Genomic DNA, 10119 nt, shown 5'->3' with positions numbered 1-10119 from the left:
TATTTTTTATGTACATAATCTGAAAACAGTCTTGTAAAGACTATGTAAGGGACCTACTAGATGGGCTTGTGAGCAGAAGACCCTTGTAGGACAAGAAGAAAGGAATGTTTACAATCCTAATGCATACTCTTTAATCAGAGTAGAGTGTCTCACATTTCCGTCTCATCTTGATGAGTTAAAAGGAATCAACTTTTAAAGGGGCGGGACGTAGCCCAGTGGTAAAGCGTCCGCTTGATGTGCAGTCGATCTAGGATCGATCCCTGTCGGTGGACCCATTGGGCTATTTCTCGTTCCAGCCAGTGCTCCACAACTGGTGTAACAAAGGCTGTGGTATGTACTATCCTGTCTGTGGGATGGTACATATAAAAGATCCCTTGCTGCTAATCGAAAAGAGTAGCTCATGAAGTGGCAACAGCAGGTTTCCTCTATATATCTGTGTGGTCCTTAACCATATGTCTGGCACCATATAACCATAAATAAAATGTGTTGAGTGCGTCGTTAAATAAAACATTTTCTTTCTTCCTTCCTTCAACTTTTAAATTTAGAGAAAATTTAACATTTTCGTGTTCAGCTTCACATTTCATAAACAATAAGTTATAGACCAATGAAACTTGTATTATAGTTGCACCAGTGTGGTCATCTTAATGCATATAACAGTGAAACCTCTCAAAACCAGACCCTCTGTAAACCGGAATTCCCTCAAAAACCAGATATTTTTAACAGTCCTTTTTTTAAAATCAGTAAAGTACTTAACCTCTCTAAACCAGATACCTCTAAAACTGGACATTTTACTTAGTCCAGAGGGTGTCCTGTTTAGAGAGGTTTCACTATATTAAAAATATATGTTTTATATATATAAATGTTACGTTTTTGTGTTAAGGTCCATTTCTCACAAAATCGTATGTGGGCAACATGGACTATGAGCTGAGCTGCATTTACCAACTGATCAATAGAAACACAAAACTTGTGTCCGACTTATACGATTATATTTCTATTTGAGTTAACAGCTGAGTGAAAAGTCTCGAGTAACATTTTGCTCAGTTGATTGGGAACGGGAACTCTATTGACATGCCCCTATCCATATGGTTCAGGCAGGTTTGGTCCCAGGATTGACCTCAGGTTTGGTCTCTGACATCGCCAGTGACCAAAACTGGGAGGGGGAGGAGCTCAGTTTATAGTTTTTGTCTGCAGTAGGCTTTAAGACACATAACGATGAGTGAATAATGTGCCGCATGCTGTTAAACATTCCTTTTTTGGGGGGTTCACGCATTCAATACAAGCCTTTATCCTGCAGTCAGGGGCGGGATGTAGCCCAGTGGTAAAGCGCTTGCCTGATGTGCGGTGGGTCGAGGATCGATTCCCATCGGTGGGCCCATTGGCCTATTTTTCATTCCAGCCAGTGTACCACGACTGGTATATCTAAGGTCGTGGTATGTGCTATCCTGTCTGTGGGATGGTGCATTTTTAACAACACTATTAGAGCACATTGATTTAGTAATCATCGCCTTTTATATACAGACAGGATAGCACATACCAAGGCCTTTGATATATCAGTCATGGTACACTGGCTGGAATGAGAAATAGTTCAATGGGGATTAATCCTAGACCAGCTGCACATCAAGCGAGTGCTTTGCCACTGGACTACACCCCACCCTTTAAGTTTATGCCTTATCTTTATCTGCTTTATCTTTGCCCCTACATATACATGATTTAAATAATTTTCCATTTTGTGGGTGACGGGTATATTAAAAAGATTACCTCCTCCCCACCCCTCATGTAATCAGTTCTGAAACTAGTGTATTTGTTTACATGTACATGATATTGATATATGTATATACTCTTGTTAACATATCATTATATTTTATCCCTTTTTTATTATTCACATGTATTTATTTTTGTGGGAGAGGGTAATTGAAAGCTTTAGTTGTGTGTGTGTGTGTGTGTTTGTGCATGTGGCAACATTATAATGCAAAGTGTTTACTAGCAAGTTAAAAATACACTCCAACTATGTAAAATTTGTCTTAGTAATCGACTTGCGAAAACAGATATGGAAATGCACGGTATGTGCACGGAAAGGCACACAATAAATCGCATGCAGAATCACGTTAATGGAAATGGTGCCTTAGCTTGAAATTGGTAATCTTGTCACAGACTGTTACATTGTCTACAGAGAAAGATTATATATGTACATCTAGTCTTAGTGGATGTAGACGACATCTTTAAAACCATTTTTGCCCCATTTAAAAATATGGGCAACCAGCAAGTCTCGCTGGGATGGGTGTGCTCATTAGTTGAGGGGTGCATATAAAACAAAAAGGATCAAGTAGAGAAACATTGTATTGCTGTATACTAGTAGTTTAAAATGTACGGATGTATAGTTAAAGGGACAGACCCTACTTTTTAAACATTGAGGCATATTTTTTTACCTAGACCCTAGTTTCAACCTGTAAAAATGGACACTAAGTTAATTTACAAACCTGTAACAAATTTGGATGCAACAGAGTGAAACAAGAGTCTGTGATGTTGAAATACCCTTAAATGTAGACTAAAATGTGATTCCATAACCCTTATTTCTCAGACATGTGCATTTTTAAAAATAGGAAAAATACATATTAGAAACACCAGGATGACCAAAAACACTTTGGTTGTATGGAAATGAATAATCTAAAATATAATGAATAAAATGTAATTTTGATTTCAGTGATCATAAACGGCTCTAATTGTGAAAAATATGCTGTAGTGTTTAAAAACTAGGGTCTGTCCCTTTAAACAAATATTTGCTTTCCATAAGGTAGTAGGAACCTAGTTTAAAATGTGTTGCTAATGGCATGTGTACAGGAAATATTTGCTTTCCATAAGGTAGTAGGAACCTAGTTTAAAATGTGTTGCTAATGGCATGTGTACAGGAAATATTTGCTTTCCATAAGGTAGTAGGAACCTAGTTTAAAATGTGTTGCTAATGGCAGGTGTACAGGAAATATTTGCTTTCCATAAGGTAGTAGGAACCTAGTTTAAAATGTGTTGCTAATGGCATGTGTACAGGAAATATTTGCTTTCCATAAGGTAGTAGGAACCTAGTTTAAAATGTGTTGCTAATGGCATGTGTACAGGAAATATTTGCTTTCCATAAGGTAGTAGGAACATAGTTTAAAATGTGTTGCTAATGGCATGTGTACAGGAAATATTTGCTTTCCATAAGGTAGTAGGAACCTAGTTTAAAATGTGTTGCTAATGGCAGGTGTACAGGAAATATTTGCTTTCCATAAGGTAGTAGGAACCTAGTTTAAAATGTGTTGCTAATGGCATGTGTAAGGAAATATTTGCTTTCCATAAGGTAGTAGGAACATAGTTTAAAATGTGTTGCTAATGGCATGTGTACAAGAAATTGTGTAAAAGTGGGGGATGCTCTACACTGTGGCGAGCAAAATTTGTATGGGGTCAGATCATGCCCACCCGGTAAATAAATTTGAAAAGAATACTCACTTGGAGCAGTGGGTGTTTGAACCTCTAAACCCTGCACATGCTCGTGCCATACCATAGTGATATAATGTCATATATTTGGCTTAGAGGTACTATTTTAAAGTTGCATAATTATGGCTTTCTATGAAATTACTACTTTATAAGATTGTTTATAATGTGATAAAGATACAAATCTAGTCTTTCTGAATGAGACTGTTTACGCAGTGAGCAAGCACATTACAAATTTGATATTTATTTATTTAAGCAGGTATGCATGGGATCAATTAATTTGTAATTATTGATTAGAAATAAACATAAAAATTCTTACAACATGGCAATTATAATATGGGACCTTCAGCATTATTCCATAATTATATAATAATAGTTTCTGGCACTCGTCCTTTTGTAGATGGTTTTTCGGACACATGTCTTAAGAAAACCAATCCTTGAAGAGAGCTGTATTCCAAAATACTGAGATATTTCAAATTACTTCCTCACAAGCCCATTTTTCATTAATTTTACATCTTGAATCCATCCATATTTCAGAATAGATAGCAAGCTAAAATACTTCACAGATAACTTTTTTTGTTTTAAAGGTGCAATATTTACCCACTCGTGTACTATTCTTTCATAAAAGATTTCCAAATAAAGAAAGTATACTTCCACACAAAAATTAAGCATATTATGATGGACATGATACATTTTTTAATTGCAAATATGAGATAGATGTCTATTCTTGTTAAACTTATGGTACGAACATTTTGGGTTTTTTTTTTGCACAGGCATGATATATTATTGATATTAACACAAGTCGACATACACTTAGACGTAAGGTATTGTAAGAAAAACTGTCGCCTTCATCTGTTTACTATTATGGATTATAAAGACAAAATCAATGTAGCAGCTGCCATTAGGATCACACTGGTATGTTTTCCATCAATATTATTACACTTTTTGGTGAAATAAAATTGCCTTTACACAAACACACACACAGAGAATACATGGAGAACGTGTTTTAAATAAATGTGACCATTTTTTTTTAATGAAGAATACTAATGTTTATTTTGCTACATGCAAAGGTATATACTGTATGCCTTGTCTTGTAGTGCTAACTGGCCTGCAGTGCTTATAAAACTTTTAGAGTCTAGACTTGAAACTCATTAGTCTGAGACACTAATGTCATGACAACTCCGACGTCATTAGAGATCGAGTCTGGACTTTAAATTTTTTATGAGCACGGGCCCTGAAGACTATCAAAGTCAGTCTTTTAGTCTGTTAGCGGTCTAATATAGGTGGAAAGATGATTTGTGGGGGAAAAAATCTTACAATGTTTAATTTTAGTGTGGTGAGTTTATTTTAAACTTCATGTAGTATAGAATAGGATTTAGCTCACTCGAAGAAGATGCACCTGAAATGCAGTAAATCAAATGATTTTTTTCTTTTTGAACTGGATTCATGGAGGGTTTTTTCCTTCCCAATCCTACCAATGTTACATAACTAGTTTATTCAAAGGCTGTGGTAATGTGATATCCTGCGTGTGAGAGAGTACACATAACAGATCCCTTGCTTCTGATGGAAAAATGTAGCATGTTTTCTCAATTACTATAGGCCTAAGTCGCAATTACCAAATGTTTGACATCCAATAGTTGATGATTAATAAATCACATAGATTTCTGCCAGAGGGTAAAATGGGTATGGTGTCAGACCCAAATGTTTTTGCAGATTTGTTTTTTTTAAGTTAATCTTTTGACAAAATTAATTATTCTTATCATTACTGTATGATTTTCTTAACCCTAACCCTAAACTTAACTCATTTTCTTTCCTGTTGACTGTGGTTGCATTTAATTCCATAGCGCCAAACCCAAAAATTTCTTTCTGGCAGAAACACATGTGCTCTAGTGGTGTCATTAAAAAAAACAAATTGTAACTCTATATAAAGGACATTTTGTGGATAGATATTTAGAGATCGTGTTTAAATTTTGGTACAAATATTTCATCACGCTCTATGTGCAAATTATTTACAAATATGAAAAATAGTCACAAGATTTTGTTTGTGTGTGCGAGTGCATGCAAACATGGTCGATACAAAATAGAGGCACTTACAGTACCTGCAATCATGGTACCTGCATCTACAAATCTGTAATACATTTGGATAAAGTTACAATTGGGTGAAACATGAGTCTGTGACTTTGAAATGGTGAAATACCCTTTAAAAATAGACTAAAACTTGACTCCATAACTGTTACTTCTCAGACGCACGTGCATTTAAAAAAATATGAGAAATGTCTTTTGTAGTATTAAAAACACTAGAATGACCAAAAACACTTCGAATGTATGGAAATTGATCATCTAAACCATAAAATCTAAGTAAAGTATGATTTCAGTTACCAAAAACGGCTAGAATAGTCAAAAATATGCGTTAGTGTTTAAACATTAAGTTGCACATACATGTATACATTTTGCTATGTCCAACCTGAGGAGACATAGGTTTCATCTCCAACCTTCTGTCCGTCTGTCCCATATACCGTCTTCAGATGTTGAGCTGAAATTTGGTGTATAGTTCATGTACTCATACAGATCAAGTTTGACTTTCATGGCGATTTACCCCTTGAACTTTGGAGAGGAGCCCGGTAAGAGATATATACTGCTATAGCCTATAGCAGTACTCTCGAAATTCTTATTGAAAAGGAGCTGGATGTAGCCAAGTGGTAAAGCGCTTGCTTGATACGCAGTCGGTCTGGAATGGATACGCAGTCGGTCTGGAATGGATCCCCGTCGGTGGGCCCATTGGGCTATTTCTCGTTCCAGCCAGTGCACCACAACTGGTATATCAAAGGCTGTGATAGGTGCTATCCTGTCTGTGGGATGCTGCATATAAAAGATCCCTTGCTCCATTAGGAAAAATGTAGCGGGTTTCCTCTGATTACGTGTCAGAATTACTAAAGGTAGGTGCTATCCTGTCTGTGGGATGGTGCATATAAAAGATCCCTTGCTCCATTAGGAAAAATGTAGCGTCTTTCCTTGGATGATTACGTGTCAGAATTACCAAATGTTTGACATCCAATAGCTAATTAATCAATGTGCTCTAGTGGTGTTGTTAAACAAAACAAACTGTTGCTTGTTGAAAATGTATTGAGTGTATTGTTAAATAACAAATTTCTTTATTCATTCATTGAATTGTCAATTTTTGCATTAGCTATATGTTTCTGGATATTTGGTTGTTTGTAATAGCTCAAATGGCATTTTATGCGTAACAGAAAAGGTACATAAGCCTACCTCAAGAAAGAGGGCCAGACTTTAAGACTCATAAATTTGTTGGATTGAGGATGACTGACTTTAAGACTCGTACATTTGTTTAAGTATCTGTAACTTTATGCAAAAACATTACAAATTAATAATCTATGATAACTTGTGTACATGTATTTTTCATACTAACAAAAACAGGATGTTAAAGGCATTAACACATTATTTATTTGAAATGTTGTAATTTTAATTAGTATATTTAAATTGTACATATACTGTAAATTAATGTATGTATATATTTTTGCCTGGTGTGATAATGGTTGTTGTGTGGTATATGTGAATCTTAATATTATTTTACCATTTGTGTTCTTCTAGAAGAAAATAACATATCTTATCACCCTAGATTTCGGAGTGGATTTTTCATTGAAAGCTGCTATTTTTGTGAAAGTATCAGCTGAAATTGTATTTGTATTAAACCCGATTTTAATCTAGACTAAAATCTGTGATGAATATAATCAGTTGAAATTAATTTTAAGAAAAGGTAAACTAAATTTGATTTATTATTTTGAGCCATAATTGATCTAGATTAAAAATTTACCAAATTTAATTGCCCATTATTGCGGTCAGTTTACATATCAGGTGACAGCCAAAAAAATGTATACCTCTACTGAATATGGAATCATTTTAAAGTATGGATAGGACTGTAACTTTGGTATTTCACACCCATTACTACATATGTGGATATTTGCCACCTTCATAGGTCAAATATTGTTAAAATAGCAACCAATTCAACAACAACAAAATTGTAAGTACAAAAATGCAATGCCAGACAGGAGGGCAATAATTGCAGTAAGCATCATTTTACTTATAATTTTGAATTGGTTGCCATTTTAACAATATTTGACCTATGGGCTTAAAATGTCCATATAGTAAAGAGTGTGAAATTTTAAAGTCACGTCCCCATACTTTTTAAAAAAATACAATTCCATATGAATCATTAGGTTATGGTTTGGAAGGGTGGTGGTGGTGAAATACACATACATGGATCAAAGTATAAATATTGTATGTTTGAAACAAAGAGAAATTAATCCTAAACATAGGGTTTACTGTGCATCAAGACTTTATGTATAAACTGTGTCGATTTCCTAAAATCAGTTTAAAAGTTTTCTATATTCAGTAAAGAAATCCAAAAATGTATATCAATAAAATGAGAAATCCAAACTGAATTATATTTTAATAACAATTAAACAGAATACATAATCTGGAAATTTGGATTGTGAATGATCATTAATGGTTATATTGACTGATGTGAATGTGACGTTTGCTGATACAATGTATACTGATGGTAAGAAATAAGGGAACACATCGAATTGTAGACGAAATTTAATTCACTACTAGCATAATAATGTCTGTATTTCATACCAAGTTGTAATGTGGGATTGAATGTCTGTAGTGTTGAATGTGCTGCCTATATGTTCCCCATCAACTTCTGACAATATGAATTGATTTTTGATGCAGTCATTATTTCTTGTTGCGATCAGTGTGATCCTTTATTTCTTTCAATCAGTATATACGGCTCAACATGGGAAGTAAATTGTGGCCTGGTGGTTTTTGTTTGTTTTTGTTTTTTGTTTTTAATAAGGCCAAAAGATATAGGTCTTGTTAAGAAACAGTATGTCTGCTGGAATAAGATTGGGGTAAGGGGTGTTCAGACTGGTGTGTGAAAAATTAAACCCTCTAAGATGTATTTTAGAACATTATGGAATTTAAAAATCACAGAATTCCTAGCTAAATGGCAGATGTAATACCGATAACTGTACATCTTTCTATTCAAAAATTACCTGAAATTGATCTATTTCGAGCCCTGCTCATATGGAATGTACTACCTTGATCTTATAAAGCAAACTTTATTTTTCATAGAGATAAAATATGGAGAGAAAAAAATAACTGTAAAATCCTTGTATCATATTGAAGGAAAAGAAAATCTGTCAAATATTATGTTTTTATACATTTTAATGCAACGATTATATTAAAATGTATAAAAATATTGGACAGATTTTCTTTTCCTTCCATGTGACAAAAGGATTTATAATCTGTTCTGAATGTGTCAAATCAACCTTTTTTTCTGTGGGAGGGAGGGGAGGAAAATTTGAAGTGTGTGTATTATGATGGAAAGGTCTTGATCTATTAATTTTGTGATGGGAATTCAAGTTTGGAAATTTATTTTGTCGAGTGGGAAGCAATCTTTGCTTCTCCAATTTCAGTCTGTAAGCAAATGCAAGAAACAGAGGAGTAGTTCCAAAAATTAAGTCTTAAAAAATAATAATAATAAGCTCATTGTTATAGTCCACGTATAAAAATGTTTTTGTTTTTTTTAATAATTTCAGTTTGATTTGACGTAAAAGTGTTTTGAAAATAACAGAATTACTAAAAAAAATTACAAATTACAAAATAATCTGCTGAGAAATAATATAACTTGTAGTAAATTTCATAGTATGAAAAAAGGCATTCCCTGTGTGACGGATTATACCCCAACAGGTTTTGTTTGGGGTTTTTTGCTTTGGCTAGCATTTTATCATAACAGCCACCCACACTGCGACGGCCAAATATATACAGTGATTGGGGAGGGTAGGGCCATGGCCATCATTGGCTACACCAATGCATTTTAACACTATGTGGATTGCTTGAGACCAGCATCTGTATACAAGATTATAAATTATATTATTACTCCTAAAAAAAATTCTGGAATACTGTAAAAAAAAGAAAAAAGAAAAGAAGCAAAAGCAGAAAAAAAAATCCATAAAAAGCTGAATATGTTTGTAAAATTGGTCCTCAGAAGTCAAATTGTGCATTTTCAGCACTTGTTGCCCCGCCCAATGTCAATTTAGAACACCGGAAGAAAAACACATAAAGAGAGCAAAACAATTTGTTGTTCTAAATATTTTTGAATCTGCATAATTCCTTCCTTCTAATAGATCAAGGCAGTACATTTGTATCAGTGGTGAAATGCTCTAGTGGCCATTCTCATTCAAGCTTTATCATATTCATTTTGTGAGCATGCGAGTCAATAAACACTGAAGGCAACACATCTTTGTTATTTGTCGAGGGGCAAGACATAGCCCAGTGGTCAAGCAATTGCTTGATGCGCAGCCAGTCTAGGATCGATCTCTGTCAGTGGATCCATTGAGCTATTTCTCGTTCCAGCAAGAGCACCACAACTGGTATATCAAAGGCCATGGTATGTGCTATCCTGTCTATGGAGAAGTGCATATAAAAGATCCCTTGTTACTAATGGAAAAATGTAGGTTTCCTCGGATAACAACCAGTCAAAATTACTAAATGTTTGATATCTAATAGCCAATGATTAATAAATCAATGTGCTCTAGTGGTGTCATTAAAGTTAAAACCAAAACAAAC

The sequence above is a fragment of the Gigantopelta aegis genome, chromosome 1 (assembly GCF_016097555.1).
Source record: "Gigantopelta aegis isolate Gae_Host chromosome 1, Gae_host_genome, whole genome shotgun sequence".
NCBI lineage: Eukaryota > Metazoa > Mollusca > Gastropoda > Neomphalida > Peltospiridae > Gigantopelta > Gigantopelta aegis.
This window is presented reverse-complemented; position numbering follows the sequence as displayed.